The sequence below is a fragment of the Panulirus ornatus genome, chromosome 39 (genome assembly GCF_036320965.1).
Source record: "Panulirus ornatus isolate Po-2019 chromosome 39, ASM3632096v1, whole genome shotgun sequence".
NCBI classification, from domain to species: domain Eukaryota; kingdom Metazoa; phylum Arthropoda; class Malacostraca; order Decapoda; family Palinuridae; genus Panulirus; species Panulirus ornatus.
Genome location: NC_092262.1, coordinates 11,056,276 through 11,079,071, shown reverse-complemented (window position 1 = coordinate 11,079,071; position 22,796 = coordinate 11,056,276). Strand labels below are relative to the sequence as shown.

At 42.8% G+C, this 22,796-nt stretch overlaps 2 protein-coding genes across 3 annotated transcripts in view; one reads left to right on the top strand and one right to left on the bottom strand.

The window, feature by feature from the left end:
* LOC139761130 (uncharacterized transporter YwbF-like) overlaps positions 1-18,336 on the bottom strand; it is a 147,307-nt gene extending 128,971 nt beyond the window's left edge. Inside the window, exon 1 of one of the 2 annotated variants that reach the window (XM_071685059.1) lies at positions 18,019-18,336. The gene's annotated coding sequence lies outside the window, so the exon portion shown is untranslated. The remainder of the gene's footprint in view (positions 1-18,018) is intronic. The other variant, XM_071685058.1, reaches the window with a different exon arrangement.
* Positions 1-22,796, top strand: part of hop (tyrosine-protein kinase hopscotch) — a 179,597-nt gene that overhangs the window by 42,424 nt on the left and 114,377 nt on the right. Inside the window, exon 3 of the mRNA XM_071685057.1 lies at positions 6,507-6,575. The gene's annotated coding sequence lies outside the window, so the exon portion shown is untranslated. The remainder of the gene's footprint in view (positions 1-6,506; positions 6,576-22,796) is intronic.

Genomic DNA, 22,796 nt, shown 5'->3' with positions numbered 1-22,796 from the left:
TTTTATTCCTTACATGTGTAAGTTGAGAGAATGATTCATGTATGAATGGAAATGTATGATTCCTCACATATAGACTGAGTATTATTCCTAGCGTGTGTATATATATATATATATATATATATATATATATATATATATATATTTCTTACATTGAGCACATACTAGATCATTTTAACTTGGACTGGAGTATTATTTTGCCTTCGACTGAAGCATAATTTTACCCTAAACTTGAGCGTAATTTTGCCCGTGTCACGTCGACTACAGTTGAAGATAAGTGAACTGATTAGGTTTGTCTAATGTTCTGAGCCTCAAATCAATCGACTCTCGTTCCAGAAGAGTTTACATGTGGAAGTTTCCTGGTTGCACGTCACCATTAACTTGGATAGAAGGAAAGGAAAAAAAAGATATATAATAAATCCCTGGGCAGCTATTCTCATTACATGCCAGCAGGTCTCGTGTTGCTTGTTTGCAATATGTATTCATGGATGTATCTGGGGAAAGATACGGCATATCTCATTTACGAAGAGGAAAAGAAGGAATCCGCTCCAAAGTGGACAGAGTTCCCTCCCCGATACCGCCGCAGAAGACGTCATAAAAGAAATTGCTGGAATCGCGTGGCTTACAGACAGGAAAATAAAGCTGGCAAGAAATTGTGATGGATGAGATAATGTATTACCAGTTAAATCCGAATGAGTCAACAGACGCGGATGACCTTTCGCCTCACTGGCGAGATAACCTTTACGCTGGTAAGAGATAGCAGGTTCATCATGATGCCTCGGGTCTAGTAAGATGACAGATGTCACTCAAGAGTCTTGGACGTGATCAAGGATCGTCACACCTCACGGGGGGCTGTCCCTCTCTTGTTCTGGAGATGCTGCTGCTTCCCATAGTTTGTGTGTGGAGGCCAACCACACTTAAGATTGGCCGTTATAATACCTCGCATGTCGAAGATATGGAATCCCCTTCCTTTTGTTTTGTCTTGACTTCCTTCACGTATTCCGTTTATTATATCTAATTCACCTTTCTTTTGAGATGCCTTGATTACTGGAACGTGTTGTGTTGCCCGCGAACCGTCGGCCATTATAATTATATATATGTGTGCACTAAATTATCTGCCAATTAGTGTGCACTGAATTATCTGCCAATTAGTTTCCCTTCATTTATTCGGGCAACCACTGGAAACCAACGATCGGGATAACATTGCAAACTTTTGACAAGATGTCACAAACGGGTCGTCAGCATTGTTGCCTTGTTAATACATCCTCTCATATCAGAATCTACCGATTGCATAGTTTTTTTTCCTACGAAACTTAGAAGAACTGGAAGTCATCCGCTTGGACTCTCCCCCCAAGAAAGGGACGCTGGTAATATTCCTCGCTAAGGAATGCTATACTAGAACCGGACGTTCATTCACGGGTTACTAGTAACATGATACCTGCATCTGAATGGAAGACTGTCGTACAGAAAACGGGAATGGTGGAACACGTCCAATTGCTGACTTGTAATGACTGGTGTACCACAGGGCGTATGTCTTGTTCCGATTAACATTACGATGTGTACATGACAGCTTGAGAGTGGATTTGTCCAAATGAGGCTGCTGTTCGTTTGTACCAAACATTATCTCGATAAGGCGGGAAAGGCAATATATATAATTATATATATATATATATATATATATATATATATATATATATATATATATATATATTTGATCGCCGATACCCGCATATTATTTTCCTGCTTACTTGATCGCCGATTCCTGCAAAACTTTTTTCTTTCTTAATTGATCGCCCACTCCCGCTCGCATCCATTTTGAGAGGGAGGGAGGGAGGGAGACGAGTCAAAAACAGAATTATCGAAGACCCAAGCCAACAAGAGAGCATTAAAACGAGAGAGAGAGAGAGGGAGGGAGAATTCCATGACCGTGTTTAATAAATTAGACACGAACCAATCTGCCAGTGTGACGGCGTAACATGACGCAGCAGCGGCGTTACGTCTGAATTAATCTCCGTAATTCGCACGTCCACAGTAACGAAGAAGAAGCAGCAAGTGTTTTGGCGAAGACAGACACACGCAGCACCGGATTACTACCGGGATTTGCCCGGAGGATGTTTCCTTTGTTTTCCGTGACTTGATATGAAGACCCAGTGCGATCCAACCGGCCCTTAAGGCGTGGTTAACCTGCGTGTTATCACATTTTAACCTTTGGTTGCTCCGTGTGGCATGACGTGTGGACGAAACTCATCGAACTCGGAACATGTTGGCTTGCTTGCGGGCTTGTGCTGGACGCTATGTAACAATGTGAAGGCAAGTGTCAAGGTCCATATAAACTACATAGCTTTACTGAAGGTCCATATACACTACATAGCTTTACTGAAGGTCCATATACACTACATAGCTTTACTGAAGGTCCATATACACTACATAGCTTTACTGAAGGCAAAGTTGGTGAACGTTTTCCTGTCTTGTGTTATGAAATCTTGTGCCGTCAGGTACAGTGCCAGACACCAACACCATATAAACCCTGGCCTACCAGCGCGTTTAATTTCCGCCTTTCTCGCATATATATATATATATATATATATATATATATATATATATATATATATATATATATACATACATACATACATTGACCGTTCTTAAGTCTTCTGTCTCATTCCTGTATTTCTCCTCAGTATTCTTGCATCAGAGTGCACTCGGATTTATCGTATTTCAATTTCCCTCTTGGTTAGCAGCAAATGCACATATATATATATATATATATATATATATATATATATATATATATATATATATATATAAACAGGAATTATGTCCTTTTCCTTCGAGCGTTTGAGGAATATTGGCAGTGCGCGTGGGCTCAGGAAATAAACTCGAGAAAGTAGGTCACAATTGGGGGGGGGGTCGTGACGTCATAGCAGAGGCATAAGCATTAGCGGCCATGTTTGATCTACATGACATATGTAAAGAGTGTGTGTATTTATATCTCGAACAATCCTGCGTTTGTATACACTTAATACACCGTGTGTATTTATGTATTATACTTGATCGCTATTTCCCGTGTTAGCGATGTAGCGAGTAACAGACGAACACGCAGACACCCACAAGGTGCTTCCATAGTATAATGGTTAGCTTTGCTGACCATGATTCACGGACGGGACCGCACTGGGGTCGATTCCTGGGTGTTGTAATCAGCCACAGTTGACCCAGATGTTCATTCTCCACGTCGGGGCTGGTCGATGTATGGGTACCTGGCGTAGGCCACCTTTCCAGAGTTTGTGCAGAATCTATAGATAATGTTTGGCCAAACTTCTCGTGAATTGTATTGAAAGGAACGAGGTGGTGGTGGTCTGTTGATTACTTAAATATTGGAAGTATTTACCTTCACCGTCGCAGTGGAAATATTGAAGTCGCATCTAGTTCAGTGAATCCCTCACGTTCTTTAAATTCGTGTATTTGCATTAATGAATTGAAGTAAGACCTCTCAGGGGAAATGGCGAACATATCAGAGCAACAATATTATGTAAGTGATTCTCAGATTACAATCCTGTAATGAATCTTAAAAACTTGAGACAACCCCATGTTAGAGCGATCCAAGTCTCGAAGCAGGTAAGTATGGAAAAGATAACACCATTCTGTAGCCCACTGTTGTTGATTTCTGATCATTGAGCAAAGAAAACGAGTCGGACAGGGGGCCGAAATGGACGAGGCCTGCTTTCTATTTCCGCGCCTCAGCATGGCTGTCCAACGAGGGGATGAGTCGTATCAACATTGCTAGAATATTGTCCAGGTGTTGCTCGCTCTGGGAAGTATACGGCCATAGAGTGAACCAAAAGTTTTTTTTTTTTCCTAGTTTCACGTTGGACGCTCCATCTCGCCAACCCAGCGCGAGGGGAACCCAGTGACATCCAGAACTTCTTGACATTTACGTCGTGTTTGGCTGCCGCCTCAAACCGGTTCAGTGTAGACGGCAGCAGTCATCCGGGTGTCGGGAATGTTCGAACAGTCTCGCCCATTCGTTCTCCTCCCTTACCGAGATGGGAGAGGAGGAGCTCTTCCGTCCCTCATTCCTCAGCGTCACACGGGCGAGCGATCGACTCCGAGAGGAGGATTAAGAAAAAAAAAGAGGGGGGGGGGGGGTAGGGGGGAGTTCTCTGCTGCCATCATGTTGATGGAAGAGAGATTCCCCCACACCTTTGTTGGTGGTAACGAGATGGTTACCGTGCGGGAGGGGGCCAGGGATGCCACAGCCAAGGTTACCCCAGCACGGTGTCAACTATGGCCTTACCATATTCGTGATATATATATATATATATATATATTTATATATATATATATATATATTTTCCTATGAGTCCACGGGGAACATGAAACACTGTAAGTTCCCAAGTGCACTTTCGGGTAATAATCACATCATCAGGGGAGACAAAAGAGAGGAATGTCAGTTGATATACATCTAAGAGACGAAGCTAGGACGCCATTTGGTAAACATGCGAGATATATATATATATATATATATATATATATATATATATATATATATATGTGTGTGTGTGTGTGTGTGTGCTTATAACCACGAGGGAAAATGAAACTCGCAAGTCCCATAACCTCATGGTACACACTGTCTACTACCAGCCTGGGCGTCGGGAGGGTTAATAACTGTCGTATAGCGTCACTCAGTGTCACTCGCTTTTTATCCCGGGTGGACGTCTTGCCAACCCTCACCAGACGTGGGCTACTGGCTTTCACCCGACAAACATCCACCTGACTATCGAATTCGCACGACCCTTTTTCTCTGTGGTGAGCAGTACGCGCCTGCCCTGACTTTTGGCAAAATCTTTTGATTACAAAAGTCTCTCTCTCTCTCTCTCTCTCTCTCTCTCTCTCTCTCTCTCTCTCTCTCTCTCTCCTCAAAAGACGGAGCTTGGTACCGGTTTTATTGGCCAATACCTAGTGGATGTTGAATAGCTGGGTTGACTGTGAACCCACGGCCTCAACTAGAATTCGAACTAGTGCCCTCGATCCCGGGCGGCCCGCGAATGTATCGTGGTCAGCAACGCTAACCGCTATACCACGAAGGTCTTTGAAATAGTGTAGTATATATTAAAAAAAAATCAAGGGGGAAGGAATCTAAATGAGTATAATTGGATGGATTTCTGCTGCATACTGTTGCTACGTCTAGCGTCTCGTTACATATTAAAATATTCATATCTAGTGAATTCGTAAGCGCATAACTGAGATTCCCCGTGTCAATAACACTGAGGGAACAACGTGGTTAAGGTCTGAAATAAGAGGAATGTCGAGATCAAACAAGGTTGTTAGGGGGTTTTAACACCTAACGTGCCAGGGTCATGAAGGCCGTCCACGAGAATATATGACCACCAACCACGTTATCTCTGTGCGTCCGTTTCGGGTGTGAAGGCTACCTCCAAGGACACGCACACACGCACACACACACTCGGGTTTGACAAGTAACTGACAACTTTCTTGCACATTCGTCAAGCTCAACTTCACATTGCGAGTGCCTGCGGCTTTAATCACAGGCGATCTCCCTGGCTAATTATCAAACTAATTTATTACTCCCCCCAGAACCATTTTCTGGTAAGAGAGGGTGCCAGTGTTTATCCGGGACTTGTCTTACCCCCAGAACCATTTTCTGATACGAGAGGGTGCCAGTGTTACGTGGAACTTAAAAGGTTCCTGCTGTCCAAGCTGCGCTTCTTCCACCAGCAGGGGAATGTAGACTGCATGTGCCATAATTCACACGATCCCCTTTTTTTGGTCTTCCGTTGTGCCTTATTATTTTTTTCATCTGCCCTTCCTGTTTATACTAGTACTTTTTTTTCATTTTTCTAAATACGAATGTATATCCCCCTCAACAATGCATATTATGCCACCATCGTCTTTCCGCTCTACCCATAGTTGCCCTGCCTTAGGTTGCTGGCAGTAAGTCTTAATATACTTTGGTTGCTCAAGCTTGAGATTTAGTTAAATTCGAAAGTATAATGAAAGCAAGAGCTGTTCGTCCTGCTATGTGTGGCTGGCCATAAACCCAACACAAGGCTGGTCAACTCACGACATCAAGGGACAAGTGTGTTTGTGTGTGCTATAGTTACTGTTTGTTTCCATGGTGTTCCATGGATCACTTAAGTCGCCTGCAATGCGCCATAGTTACTGTGTGTTCTATGCAACACTTGGGGCTCGCGCTATGTGCTCCATGGAACACTTGTGGCTCGCCTGCAGTGTGCCATAGTTCCTGGAAGAAATAAGAGTGGCTTGAATGCTTGGGGGAGGGGGGGATTGAATGTACAGAATTTCACGTATTTGACGGAAGAGTTATGAGGTGACACAAGTTACGTTGCAAGGTTTAAAGCGAACCCTACGCGTCTGTTTTGCAACGCAAGCCATGCAAAACAAACCAAAAATCAGTACTCATGCATATTAGAATCTGAAATACCATCTGTAACTCAATTGTAATCATTATATTTTCGTATCTTCTGCAGGTGAGGTGGGGGTGTGGGAGACCTGGGAGAGCTTCATCATGCAGTACACAGTTTATCATCTTTCATCAGGTAAGATCATGTTTAAGGCCGTCTTGTTTCTCATCCTACCGTAGTGAGTGACTCGTAGACCATTGTGTGTAGAAACGTGCTCTCCATACCTCTCCCAAACCCAGGATGACTTCACAATCGTATACACAGGTAAACTTGCAAAAGACTTTTATTATGCGTGTAAAATCTAAACTGAAGGAAACTAATATATATATATATATATATATATATATATATATATATATATATATATATATATATATATATATATATAGAATGAAATCATATATATATATATATATATATATATATATATATATATATATATATATATATGAAATGAAACGTAAGTACCCAAGTGCACTTTCGTGTAATCACATCATCAGGGGAGATACAAGAAAGAAATGAGTCGGCTGATATGCGACGAAGAGACGTAGCTAGGACGCCATTTGCTCATTGAGTGTCTACCTGCAGTGCCTAGCGTACGATATCATTGTTTGCCAGTCAACCTGCTTACGATCGCTGTGCCTGACGTACGATAGTTATGACTGGTAACTAGCCGACGCACAACTGCAGTGCCTGGCGTGCGATGGTCTCGAACATTGGTAACTAACTGACGCACAACTATAGTGCCTGACGTACGATAGTTACACTAGTGGCCAGCCGACGTACGACTATAGTATGTACGATTGTTATCGATATATTGATAACCAATGAACGCACAGCTTCAATACCCTGATATTACGATAGCTACCAATAGATTGGTAGCGTGTTACAGTCCTTGACGTACGATACTTGCTGACATGTTTGGCAGCCAACCCCACGCATGCACAGCTATTTCACCAGACGTACGATGTCTATCATCGTAGACGTACGATGTCACTAAACATTGCAGACGTACGATGTCGCTAAGCTATGATACTAGGCGTACGATGTCGCTAAACTATCGTACCAGACGTACGATGTCACTAAACTATAATACCAGACGTACGTCAACCATCCTACCAGACGTACGATGTCACTATCTTGCCAGACATTTTCTGTTGACAGCGACACGTCCAGCTTGCCCCGTGGAGGCTTGAGCGAGCATGATGAAAAAAAAGTCTGGACGAAATCGATCCGCGAGCGTTCAAAGGTTGCTTGCCGCAAGCAAGGCAAGGCGTCGCGGCATCTTTGGCGGCTCTAGACGCGTTAATATTGCCGCAGGCCTACTACACCCGCACCCCGAAAACCCTTCAAAAAAAAAGTGGGGCCAAAGAAACGAGAAGACTCAATTTAGCCACCCACGTATCCTCCTCGCATTGATATGTAAATATTCTGTGTCCAATATTCGCCAAATATTCGAGTAGGATCATATTCGAAAACTTTACAAGAATCGGCCAGCCACAAATTTCTTGCTTGTCCAACATAGAATTGTAAATTTGCTCATGTGAGGCTTTTAAACAAACCACATGATTTGTACAGAAAAAAGGAGAGAGAGAGAGAGAGAGAGAGAGAGAGAGAGAGAGAGAGAGAGAGAGAGAGAGAGAGAGAGATTCACACTGTCCAGAGTTCCCGAAGCGACGGAGGACGTAGTGCTGACGAAGGAGTCTACATCTAAGTATTCTTCCCTTGTCATTATTCCTTTCCATTTCACTGAACTACCAAGGTATGTACATATCTCAGCCTTAAAAACAGAGATATGCAACGTATCCTTAGATTACTCTGTTAAAGACGACGAAACTCTACATTCTCAAAGCCTTTAGCTTTTAGGACAACTAAGTTGTATAGCCATTTGCCGTTCTTCTCTTTTTAAGCCAACGGCAGCGTCACGATTTTGTCTTGGCTTACTTGATGTTACTCTACGAAACCCGTCCCGTTGTTGTAGATAAGACAAACTCCTCGCCACTTTAATAACACCGAGCGAAACCTTGTGAGAAGGGATCGGTAGCCCAAGAAATGTGTCCTACTTCACATGCACTGAGCTGGTGGCTCTCCGCCGCGCCGCAAACAAGCAAAGTCGAGGCATACTTAACGCATTCAGAATAGATGATGATGCTACATGTTGACGCTAGGTGGCGGTGTATTATAATGGGGTTACTCGCTAGGTGGTAGTGTATTATAATGGGGTTACTCGCTAGGTGGCAGTGTATTATAATGGGGGTTACTCGCTAGGTGGTGGTGTATTATAATGGGGTTACTCGCTAGGTGGCAGTGTATTATAATGGGGTTACTCGCTAGGTGGTGGTGTATTATAATGGGGGTTACTCGCTAGGTGGTGGTGTATTATGATGGTTACTCGCTAGGTGGTGGTGTATTATAATGGGGGTTACTCGCTAGGTGGTGGTGTATTATGATGGTTACTCGCTAGGTGGCGGTGAATTGGGGTTACTCGCTAGGTGGCGGTGTATTATAATGGGGTTTACTCGCTAGATGGTAGCAGTGTACGATGATGGGGTTACTTGCCAGGTGGCAGTGTATGATGATAGAGGTACTCGCTAGGTGGCAGTGTATGATGATAGAGGTACTCGCTAGGTGGCAGTGTATGATGTGAAGGGGTACTCGCTAGGTGTCAATGTATGATGATCGAGGTACTTACTGGATGGCAGTGTATGATGGAGCCACCATCTAGGCATTATTAGCGACCAAGAACAGGGAAAATCACACTTGTCAACCTCACAAGTTGTTTTACGATATTGAAGCCGTGAAGACGAGCCTTTAGACATCCTTATTCCACCTACCTGTACCTTCCATATACCGTGCAATAATTATCGTCGCCATGTCGGAATCGGAACAAAGTCTTGAATATGAGAGTTGTTTATGCAGCTTGCAGAGGATCAACAGGGTCTATATATATATATATATATATATATATATATATATATATATATATATGTTATATTCCGGAATGAAAACGCATTCCACATTTCTCTGCGCAAAACCTTTGATAGAAAACGACCCGATAATAGATTACACATAGAGCAGATAGATCTGGAACTATTCACATTCGCCTCTTTGATAGAACACAACCCGATAATTATAGATTGCACATAGAACCGATGTAGATGTGGAACTATCGCATTTCTCTCTAGTTTTTCATCGCCATTCTTTAGATGTGTTGAGAGGTTCGATATGTTCCATTGTGAGAGTTGATCCACGACACACACATTCTTCTGTCACACTGGAGGAGGAGTTAACGCATCATACTCAGGGGGACAGAAATGTACTCGAGGCTGATAATCCATCATACTCGAGGGTTATCCATCACACTCTAGGAACAAATATAATATACTCGAGGATGATATGTGATATTAGAGGGTAAAATGTCATACTTGTGGGGGCAGGTATATTCGAGGTTAACCTGTTATACTCGAGATCTTATACTCGTGGGGGTAAATCTAACATACTTGAGGCTAATACATGATACTCGGGGGTTAATCTATCGTACTCGGAGATCTAATCTAACGTACTCGTGGTTAATCGTTTATACTCAAGGGGCAAGTTTAACATACTCGGGGGTTAATCTATCGTACACAAGGAGCTAATCTGACGTACTCACGGTTAATCTATTATACTTAAGAGGCTAATCTAACATTAGTCGAGGCTAATCTATCATACTCAAGCAAATCTAACATTTTTCACGTTTTATCATTTATACTTAAGGGGCAAAGTCTAACATACTCGAGGCTAATCTATCATACTCAAGGAGCATATCTAACATGCGCTAAGTGATTTATCATACACTCGAGGGAGGGGGGGGGGCAAATTTGACATACCCCGGGTTGATCCGTCATAATCTGGAGGCCTACCCTATCATGCTGGGGGGGGGGGGGGGGTAAATAGCGTGTCCCCCCACCAGCCCTGCGCTGGAGACGAAGTTTACTCTTGTGACCTTTGCCCGCGTGACCTCTGGAAAGGGGAGAGGGAGAGTCGCTGCTGCTGGGGAAGACAGGTCATGTTGATGGTGGTCCAAGTCTTGACCTCATCTTGGGCCTTCGTTCCCTACCCCAAGTGTGTTGTGTGGGCCTTCCAAGGCTCAGCGCTGGTGCCACCCCATGCACACACCACCCCGGCCCCCTTGCGAAGCTAGGCTGAATTTCGCGCACTTGGAGCCCATTTATTTAAGGCCATTTTGAGAATTTTCCAATGCGGGCGGCGGATAATAAAGGCATTTTATGGTCCACTGTCCTGCGGCTCGACGTGGGATTGTAGGCCAAATCAACTCGAGAGGCCAGGTCTAAAGATGGGGTACCGAGGCACATTCTTGCCGCCAACTCACTCAGGGTTCCCGGGCGATGTACGTGCCATTTTTCCTCATTAACCTGTTCAGTGCGGGACGACGACGCGTCGGTGCGACAACTTGCAACACGACAGTACGACCCTTGAGCCCGAAGGTACGACCCTTTTTCGGCCACACTGTACAACCCTTGAAACCGTACGACAGCACGACCCTTGAAACCGTACGACAGCAGGACCCTTGAACACGACGGTACACAGCCCTTCAAGACGACGGTACGACTCAAACTACGACGGTACTGCCTTTGAACACTACGGTACGACTCAAACTACGACGGTACAGCCCTTGAACACGACGGTACGACTCCTGAACCCCGACAGGTACACGGCCCTTGAACACGACGGTACGACTGTTGAAGGTCCGGTGGCCTTTGACCTGAGGCAGGTCGTGTACCGTCGTGTTCAATGAATCAGACCATTTTATTGCTACATCGGTTAAGACCAAGATATATAGTCCGTCCTGGGTTACATAAGCTCTTCTACCGCTGCTGGATGTCGCTTGTGGAGTTTTTTCCTAAGACAATTTTGGTCTAGCTTGTCAGGTTTCACCTGCCACTTTGATCTAACAAGTTTCATCCTCCACACTTAACTCCTCTTGACAAGTTTCATCCACCACACTAACTCTTAAGTTCCATCGGCGACACTAACTTTAGACCTGATAAGTTTCATCTGCTACATTAACTTGTGTAAAGTTTCGCCTGCCACACTAACTTCGAATTGACAGGTTTAACGGCAGTATCAACTTCCGACATGAAATTTTAACGTACGAAGCCAATTTTAGTCAGAGTTTCACAGATTAAAAAAGAAATCGCTAGCATATTCATGGTAAACTGAGTTTCGCCTACAATATCCAGAGTATTCTGACAGATTCGCTCATACAATCTAGGATAATTCGTGAGTTGCCAGTTTACCCAGCCTGGGTTCGAGCCTCGGACAGGGGAGCCGGCTCGGAGCCAACCCCAGCCGTTCATCCTCGCCCTGGGGGTGTGGGGGGCTGGTCCATAATTGGGGGACACCTGGCAGAAGTGTGTATTTATGTACCATGTATACACAACGTTTAAGACATGGTACATGTATACAAGATTGGAATGGGGTAACTTGAGTGTAAAAACTCGACCCCCCTGTAACACACACACACACACACACACACACACACACACACACACACACACACACACACACACACAGTAATCACAAACTGTAATTACAGTAATCGTATTAGTATGTGATGGAAATTACAGAGGTGGGCTGTCTACTTGGTTGGGTTAAGGTAAGTCGAAGTAATTTTTTTTCTGTGGATATTTCTGGTCTGATGTTTTAAAGTGCTTCATATTTGACATTTTTCGTTTGCATGGCAGTTTCAGATTCTTGTATGTTATGATAACTTGTGTATCATGTACCTTTTATTTATTTGTTTCTAGTACCTTTAATGTATAATAATTTGTTTCCATGTACATATGATTTCAGTTTCTTGTACATTTAATGTATATTTTCGGTTTCGTGCACACTTCATGCTTAATTTGGAACTAAGAGAACACTTGAAAAGTGTTCTGGGATATATATATATATATATATATAATATATATATATATATATATATATATATATATATATTATCCCTGGGGATAGGGGAGAAAGAATACTTCCCACGTATTCCCTTCGTGTCGTAGAAGGCGACTAAAAGGGGAGGGAGCGGGGGGCTGGAAATCCTCCCCTCCCGTTTTTAATTTTCTAAAAGAAGGAACAGAGAAGGGGGCCAAGTGAGGATATACCCTCTAAGGCTCAGTGCTATGTTCTTAACGCTTCCTCGCTGACGAATATTGCAAATATGTATGGGGAAATTATATAATATATATATATATATATATATATATATATATATATATATGTATATATATATATATATATATATATATATATATATATGTATATATATATATGTATATATGAGAGAGGGAGAAACTATAGAAGATACTTGTGAGCAACCTTAGTATGTCTGGAGCGTCCACGACATACATGCTACCGTTTAAAAATTAAAAAAAGAAAATGGTGTGTTTGAAGACTTTACCCCCATGGCTCTGCCAGCAGCTGATGTTGCCTGGTTGATGAATGATACATGCAGCCAAGAACCGACATTCCCTGATGAATACCTTTTTGGGTAACGTACGAAGTAATGGAAGAAAAAAAAAAAAAACGATTGCATTTTTTCTGTTATTCCAAGTCTCTTGCCTGTCTAACCTTCAGTCTGTTTTACACTCCGAAGGTGTTACGTGTAACGACTTTTAACTACCCAAGGTTAGGTTTTACAGTTGCGGAAGTTGTTAACGCTAAATTGTTTAACTTCTCCAATGTAGTCAATGTTTCAAAGTTGTTTCCCTACAAAATCTTGAATATACTTAAGGGTCAATTTAAAGACGTGCGTAAAATCTTTCATTTACCCCAGTTAGGATTTACGCTTTCAAAGATGTTACCAGTAAAAACCTGTGTAGACAAGTTGTGTTTCGACGGTTTTTACCGTCTGCTAAACCTTAACCTCCCTGGGTTAAGGATGTCTGAAAATGTTGAAGTTAAAAACCTTTTTCTACCAAATTTAAGGTTCACCATTTTGAGTAGCGAAACCTTTTAAAAACTTTTCATTTACTTTGCCAATTTAGGTTTTGGTAATTCAAAGTTACCATTAAAAAAAAGTAAGTTTTCGTCGTTTGAAAGTCTCTAATAATAACCTAAAACAAAGGTCTCGTTTGCTTCCTCCCTTGGTCAAAGTACTGAAAACCTCGCATGAGTTTGTACTGACTCGTTAGGGGGTATGTCTTCCTACGTGTTATCACAACGCACTAAAATATTGGGTTAAACTCCACCACCTGTTTTGCCTTTTTTTTACGAAGTTAAAAACGAAATACAAGACAGAAATTCATCTGTAGTATCGTAAAACTGTCTTGTCTTAATTTACCATCATTTTTCTGATCGTATTAGGAAGAAGTCCCCCAAAATGGAAAGGTTTCCAGGAATTCTCTGCGTTAGGTCAGGTTAGGACACACACACACACGGACCACATCACCTCAATAAGTGATACATATTTTCATGTGGTTAATAATGTGGCGACCGGACTCTTAACCTGCGCCATTATTTCATTTTACATGACCGCACAGCCTCGCCAGCGATTCCCTCCCTTCACTCAGGTTTATCTGACATTTTGATCATTACGGCATTGTGTGTGTGTGTGTGTGTGTGTGTCTGCTAAATACGGTCAGTTTTATCCCCTTTTATTCTGATTTCTATAGCTTGGTCTGCTGGTTTTCTGCACCAACAAATTCGGTAATTTTTCCATCCATTTCCTAATTTTTGTAACATCTCATAAGCTGTTTTTTTGTTGTCTGTATTTGTTTATAGTTTTATAAATCCATCATAAAGGAAATGATCTACACTGAATTTATTTAGCGACGGTTCCTTCATGTCTCATACATTGCTGCCTTTCAAAGCTTCTTGTAAGCTGCGTTAGTTTCTTCATTTCGAGTTTCATCTGTAGTTTTTAAATATGATTTCCTCTCGTTTGACTTTATTTTTCTTGTGCGTTACATTTTCGTACACGTTCGTGGTCGTGATGAATATTGTCATGTGTTTGGGTGACTGAAGTATTAAAGGTTTTACATTAAAATGTTTCTCGTAAGATATTTGACAATGGAATTAGTGTTATGATGTTTCTCGTATTTTTTTTCATACATATTCGCAATTTCCCGCGTTAGCGAGGTGGCATTAAGAACAGAGGACTGAGCTACAAAGGGAATATCTTCATTTGGCCCCCTTCTCTGTTCCTTCTTTTGGAAAATAATATATATATATATATATATATATATATATATATATATATATATATATATATATATATATAGTGAGCGACATGACAGAAAACATACCTCAGTCGAGACCTTCTCGAGTGACAGACAAAAAGTAAAAGGAAGTCCACATTGATTATGGCTCCCTGCAGGTGTGTCGGTGGCCTCTTGTCCTTTAAAGGCACAAACGTCACTCATGAAGAGGGAAACACGAAAGAAGGAAGAGAATCCCTCACCTTGGCTGGTCGAAGGAAGCATCAGTTCTGCCAGTCTTATTATTGATTTTTTTTTAGTGTTTGGGTGGGGAAGGGCATGGTTTTTCATGACGGAGATTCGCGTAAGATTTGTGCTAATTTCAGTTTTTCGTCTTTTGATTTAAATACGTGTTTATATATTGCTCGGTCTACTTATATCCCACTTTCGTCTTCATGACTATTGTTTGTTTTTTTTCATCTTGGTCTTTTTATTTCTTTCAAACAACTTGGCACTTTAGACAGTAAAGCAATTGAATACGTGTCCACATTCGACACTACCGCTCTGCATCGTCTCTCCATTATTTCTATAAGCAAATCATGATTCGTATGCGAACTTGTAATACCTAACCTCACCTCACCTCGCCTACCTAACCTAGCCTAACTTATACCTCATTAATAACCCACCCAGCTTAACTTGGGCTAATTTATACCACCCAACACCTGGCGCAGCATCACCTCACTTGACCTGACCTACGCTTATCCCCTGACAACACCAGCACAACCTCACTTGGCCCAACTTGCACCACGTAGCTACACCTAACTTTGCCAGAGCTACATGACACAAGAAATCAATCTCGCTTTACCTCTACCGTCTAACTTCCCACCTTATGCTAAACCTAACTTGGCCTAACCTATACTACCTACCACGCACAATCCAATTTGGCCTCACTTAAACTACCCAACAACCCTTATCGCCAAAATTATCCTGCTATATACCCACCCAGCTAGACGTAACCAAACCTACTCGACCAAATAACCAACTCTACCTAACCCGGGGGGTAATGTCACTATTACTAACTCGTACTGGTTTATCCTTCTTTATTTATGTAATAATTTCCACCCCAAACTCTCTCTCAGCCATGCTACTACCACTCGGTAGGAGAAGCATTTCCGTGCGACACATTACGACGCGAATGGTTATTACTGGGAGGGACTTGTGATGTTCTCCAGCATCTCTGTACACAGCCCACCCAATCCATCTCTCACCTGTTTCCTCCAGTCGACCATTGCCCCCCTCCCCCCACATCCAGCACACTTCGCGTAGTCCCATCCATTCCTGCAACATGTCTAACCCATATCGTAAACGCAGTTTTTTCTTGTTTCAACGTTTGTTTATTTTGTAGTTTCCTGGGTAATTTCGTTGTTTGTAGTACGCGTTTCTGCATCTTAGTCATTTTATTAGAAAAAAAATGTCTTTTCGAGCACAGTTTCCCACTACAGTTTCTGCTGGGCGTCCATGTAGCACAAGTGGTCTGGTCACATAATAATGTGGTGGTTTAGCCATTATTGGCAATTAAAGAAATCGTAACAACTTGCTGTATACCTAGCTAGAACTTACAGGTCGATTTCGTTTACATAAGTTTGAGTAATCCAAGATATGCAAGTAATTTAGAGTAATCCAAGATATGCAAGTAATTTAGAGTAAGAGTAATCTTAAGATTTGCTAGTAATTTTGAGTAATCTAAGATTTGCAAGTAATTTAGAGTAACCCAAGATATGCAAGTAATTTAGTAATTCAAAATATGCAAGTAATTTAGAATAATCCAAGATTTGCAAGTAATTTAGAGTAATCCAAGATATGCAAGTAATTTAGTAATTCAATATATGCAAGTAATTGAGTAATCAAACGTATGCAAGTAAGAGTAATCAAAGAGATGCAAGTTAAGAGTAATCCAAGATGTTTACTTAAAGAACTTTTAGTTATTCCATCTCGTTACCGCTCTATTTTTTTTTTTCATTTGTCGATAGATGTACGCATTTTAATGTATGGGTTGCCACATACCGAGCATTACGTGCCTTTAGGAAGCCGTCACTCGCACTTGATTCTGGCGATGCCCCTCTCCCGAAAACCATTATTTTGTTCTGTGGCCACATGAACTGACCCCCCCCTCGCAAGCACCACGTTATGCCACTGGTCTGGCTGTGGATGGTCTTGTGATCCGATGATTTTTATTTAGGGTTCAGACCATATCATATTCGCCAACGTGCAAGGGGTTTGAACGGAAGATTGTGCGTAAAAAATGTAGCAACAAGTGGACTATGTACAAAAAAAATTGCAAGTGTCTCTTCTATAATCCTTGTGTGTGTGTGGGGGGGGGGGGTTAATAATAAAAACCGCCGGGCTGTAACTAAAAAAAAAAAAAAAATGATTACACCGACTTAAATCTCATCGTGTTAACAACTGAACTATGAGTCTAGTGATACATCCAACCAACCCCCCCCTCACACACTTGGCCATCGTGACCAATTAATCGCAGGGAAAATATTCAACGTTTTGCATATCACATTTTTACTCCAGTTATTGCTCTACCGGGTATTCTTACGCTACAGTTTGTAGCATAAGGTGGTGTAGTCTGCCAACACATGACGACCAGTGTCATCAGCTGTGATTCTAGCTACTGTTTTTATTGGTTACATTATTTTCCTGCGTTATTGATGTTAACTAATGCCGAGAGATTTTTTCCTTAACCTCAAAGTTTCTGATTTTATTAAATCGTCAAAAAAAAAAGGGTAATTCTAGCTACTGTTTTTATTGGTTACATTGTTTCCTGAACTAATGTCGAGATTTTTCCTTAACCACAAAGTTCGTGATTTTATTAAATCGTCAAAAATAATAATAATGTAGCATTTACTGTGTTAGTATAAATAGTAGACTTGATACATTTCAGTACATATGTAACTTGCTCTATTCGAAATAAGATTGTGGAGGACATGGGGAAACAAGGCAATCATATTGATTAATAAACTTATATTAGAAATTGCAGTTGACAATGGATGAAAATGGAATTTTTAAAGGACAATAGTACTAGGGAAAATGATACCGAAGACGCCAAATATTGAGAGTTTTGACGATCAATATTCGAGAGTTCATACATGAAAAGACAGCCGAACGCGTCCCTTAAGAGTTGACCACCATCCATTTTGCTGGCTGGCACAGCATCAGAGCAGATGGTAAAACTGGGAACACTTCCATAGTTTGATTGAGTTTTGCCCAGCTCGGAGCTGCTGTGTGCCTCCGACATGTAACCGGAGGCCAGCAATATCTGGGCGTACACAGCATGCACCATGACACACACACACATACGCAGCAAGTGACCTTACCTTCACAAAATGCTCTTCGGCCCAACTTGAACATTACCACTTTCTTGAATCCATATTTAGACGCTGGTGTTGTGTATGGGATTTTACCATGTAAATTTTTCATATACCACACGGCTACTTCGAGGGTTATGGGTAGAGTCGCACTGCTCACTTTCCTGGACAACACTAGCGCGTTATATTCATGCTGAAACATTGACTTCTCGTCATTTCAAGGGAGAGAATTGAATTCCAAACACGAAGGCGGAGGAGCCAGAACTGCGACTTTCCCCTCTCACAGCATCTGTGTTACTGAGGCAAGCGGTCAATGTACCCCAGCTTAGCAGCTTCGCAGTTGCTACTTCGTCTTTTATCCTAACGTACACCTGCCATCTCGTGCTGTCACAATTTTACCCTACAGTTTCTTTCGTATGAATTCATTTGATATGAAGCTTACGGTACAGGAATATCCATTGAGTTGGTGACATGCTGGAGAATGACATCCACCATCAATATTCGTCACCAAAGGACACGACTAAAACTTTACTACACTCGTGCAGTGGAAGAGTTGCCATTTATCGGCCTTTTTTTTTTTTTTTTTCTTTTTTTGTCGTTCATGAAACACGCGTCCAAGACTCATATTTCACATCCCGGACTCTACAGTTGTTTTATTATTTACAGGTTATGAATACTGGTGCTCTACGAATGCTATAGTCACTTTGGCGATCGTAGTTAATGCGAGGAGTACCTGAAGCTATTGAGACATATCTCTCCCGCTGAAAACCGGCCACATGACAATGGTGATGCCAACTTGCATACCAACTCTCATTTTCTATCTATGTCATATCAGACGCTGATATCTCGGCCAGTATTCTTAGGCCCACCAATGTCGCCAGTACGGGGCGAGGTGGGATGTGAAGGGGACGTGGGTCGAGGTATGCAGGGCGTGTGGTTTGAGCGTGGTGGTGGGTGGGTGGGTGGGTGGGTATGGGTGACGGCTATGCAGACGTGGACTTTCTATCACCACTCCTGTGCCCTCCATCCACTGCCACACCTGGGTACGCATGTTGCTGCTGGTTCCTCACTACTCTGCCTGTACAGCACCATGGCCGTGGTCGTGTGTGGAGTGAGTAGGCTGTAGAAATAACACCAGTTGTCTACAGTGAGGCCTGGGGAGTGCGTCGACCATTGCGTGACCTGACCCCCCCCCCCCCCCCCCGACAATCCTTAGTTCAAATCCTGCACATCAGTATGTAGTTAAGCGGCATAACAGGACGTCCTTCCTTAAGGATCATGCACGGAGTGGCAGTAGGTTTGGCCTTAAGGATACATTCTTTAATACAGAAAGACAATAGTCAAACATTTTCGATTGGTAGTTACGAAATGACGTTGACGGCCAAAGTCACCTCGTCGTCGGTAGGCCAAATACCGAAAAGAAAACGGACTCCATTTGCTAATTACCAGATACGCCTATTGTACCGCTACATCAATACAATACTATATTGATTAATTTCCATTAGTAACATTGTGACTTGGCTGTACAGCAAAATAGTTCACAGGATCCTTCACATTCCCTGGTGCTACCTTTCATATACGCACAGTCCTGAGATACAAGTCCTTTTAACGCTCCTGGTCGAAGGAAGCTGTAGCGAACCTTCCAGCCTCGAAGACCAGTTAGAGAGGACTTCGGTTCGTTCGGCCGCGTACCGGGACTTCGAAAACATCTCGCTGTTTTATCTCCGCTACTGTACCAGTGCATCTAAGTTCATTCCTAAGTTTGATTGATGTTTGACGAGGTTTTGTCCTCAAGGAATTACACAAGGGGAAATTTGTGAAGTGACATTTAGAAACTTGACAAAGATCTCCATTTCGAACGAAGAGAATTTCACACTGGATTTTTTTTTTCTTTTTTGTTTGTACCATGTGCAAAATGCGTCCACATACAAGCCTTCGTGGTGCAGTGAATAGTCTCTTACCACATATCTCATCGGCCCCGGGGTTCGAATCCCTCTTCATATTAAACAAATACAGTCGTCTGCAGCCCACGAGAAATAATAATTTCTTCAAAATTTAAGAAAAAGGATCGCGCTTAGAATTTGAAGACCATCCAACATTTGGCATTTTATTAAGACAAGGTTGTTAACATATGGAATGATTTACACCATTTACGAGTGGTTGAAGAAAGCACCAGAGATGCATTTAAGAACACCAGTGACAGATGCTTTTGTTTCAAGTCCACGAATATGACGTTATTTTTGCGGATCTGTATTTGCATGTTGAATCTACGGGTGTACTTCTCTTTGAAGTACTCGATTGTCCTTTACCTCTCGTCACACTAAACCACCGGTCTCTGATCTCTTCCGTTATGACAAACCGCCTCGTTAAGGCCTAATTACCTGTTGCTATTTAAATCCTTTTGTTTTCTTCCACTATTATGATGAATTTATTATTACTGGTATTAAACAGGGGTTTCTCTGGGAGACTTCGGTGTCGCAGGATTGTTTTAAGTGACCAAATTAATATATGAAATGTAAGCTTTGGTTTGATCGGTGCATCGTATTTTTCCAATGGTCTGAGCTTTTTTTTTTTTTTCAGTATAACACTGCAGGATTTCTTCTGTGGGGTAAGCAGTATAGATTTTCTCCGGGGGTTTGGACATTACACATTTCCCCCTGGGGAAGGGAAGGGGGTAGAGGGGGTTGGGCACTACATAGATTTTTATCGGGGATTTTACGTAATGGAACTTTTCTCATGGAGCTGAAAGACCAATTTTCTCTCTCTCTCTCTCTCTCTCTCTCTCTCTCTCTCTCTCTCTCTCTCTCTCTCTCTCTGGGTTCATTAAGAACACATCCCGAAGGTGGGGGGGGGGGGGGAGGAAATTATAATTTCTGGGGTATGAAGATTACAGTTGTTCGCAAGACACTGGAACAGTGGAGGTTGTTTCTGGGGGATAAAGACGATCTCGGAGGGTAGAACAGTATAGCTTTTCTCAGGGGTTGGTTGGACGGTTTCACCCGGGGTGTTGAGCAAGTCTGGAGATTTTCCTCTGGTGAATAAAAGAACTCGGCAGCCGACGTGACTGGTGACCTGTGACCTTGAGGGTATAGCAGTCGGCGGGACTGGTGACCTGTGACCTTTTGAGGGTATGGCAGTCGACGTGACTGGTGACCTGTGACCTTGTCAGGGGTAGGACAGTCGGCTGGACTGGTGACCTGTGACACACCAAGGCTTAGGGCAGCTAGCGAGGGACCAGTGACCTCTGACCTGTCGAGGAGTAGGGGAGCCGATGGACTGGTGACCCATGACTTGTCTCGGGGTTAAGGCAGCAGTTTGACACCTGACCTGGAGAGAGGGAGTGAGTTAGTCCCGGCGATGGACTTGTGACCTGGCAAGGGTGAGGTCAGCCTGCGAGGGGGGGGGGTTGCATTGCTCCACCCTCCTGATTGTGCCCTACAAGATCCTCATCGCATCTCATCTCATCTCCCAAGTAAACAATGTCTGCGTCGGTCTGGTCCCAGGCCGCAAGCGCCCCACACCAGGCACCCGCTTCGTACCCATCATCTAACCTCGCCTCCTTCCCTCCCTCTCCTCCTGTCATGGGGGAGGTGGTGTGGTGGGGACCAGAGGCTTTCAGCAGGATACTACCCCCTCCTGACACCTCGACCGTCCTGGGAAGTCCTGGACTGGAGGTGCACGGAGTCCTGCCACCAGTAGACAGACGTAGACCTGTTATCTGACCAGGTCTGGAGGGAGGTGGTGTTACCTGCTGCCCATCCTCAGTTAGAGCCGGGGATGTAGCAGGGTACGTTGGTAGTGAAGCTCTGGTATTTACGGCCACACTCTGGTGACGTTGCTTGTGGGTAACTGTGGCCTAAATGGCGACGCTTCCCCACCTACCACTATAGATGGACATGGTATAGCAAAGTAATAGCGTTATAGATTCGCCATTTCCCGAGTTAGCGAGGTTGCGTTAAGAACAGAGGACTGGGCCTTTGAGGGAATATCCTCACTTGGCCCCCTTCTGTTCCTTCTTTTGGAAAATTTAAAAAAGTGAGGGGAGGATTTCCAGGCCCCCCCCCCCCCCCTGCTCCCTCCCCCTTTTAGTCGCCTTCTACGACACGCAGGGAATACGAGGGAAGTATTCTTTCTCCCCTATCCCCAGGATATATATATATATATATATATAATATATATATATATATATATATATATATATATATATATATATATATAAATGAGTCGAGGTTCAGTGTTAACAGGAGCCGAGTGAGCCTTCCCCTGTGTTGAGAGTGGTGTGTGTGAGTGGAATATATGAGTAATGCCGATGTTATACAACAGTTCTTGTGGGCGTACAGCAGTATGTTGGACAGCATCTGTGGTCATGCAACAGCTTATTGAACTGTGCTTGAGACTGTACAGCAGTTTGATAGACTTAAGACCTTACCCAAGTTTATTGGACTGTATTTGTAGTCGTATAACAGCTTATTGGACTGTACTCAAGACCATACAACAGTTTATTGAACAGTATTTGTGGTTATGCAAGTATACTGCACTGTTCTTGTGGCCATACAAAGTTTACTGGCCAGTACATGTTAATACAATAGTTTACTGGCCAGTAAGTACCTGTGTAAATACAACAATTTACTTGCCAGTACCTGTGTTCATATAGGTTTACTGGCTAGTACGTGTTGCAATACAACAGTATACTGGCTAGTACGTGTTGCCATACAACAGTATACTGGCCAGTACGTGTTGCCATACAACAGTATACTAGCCAGTACGTGTGGCCATACAACAGTTCA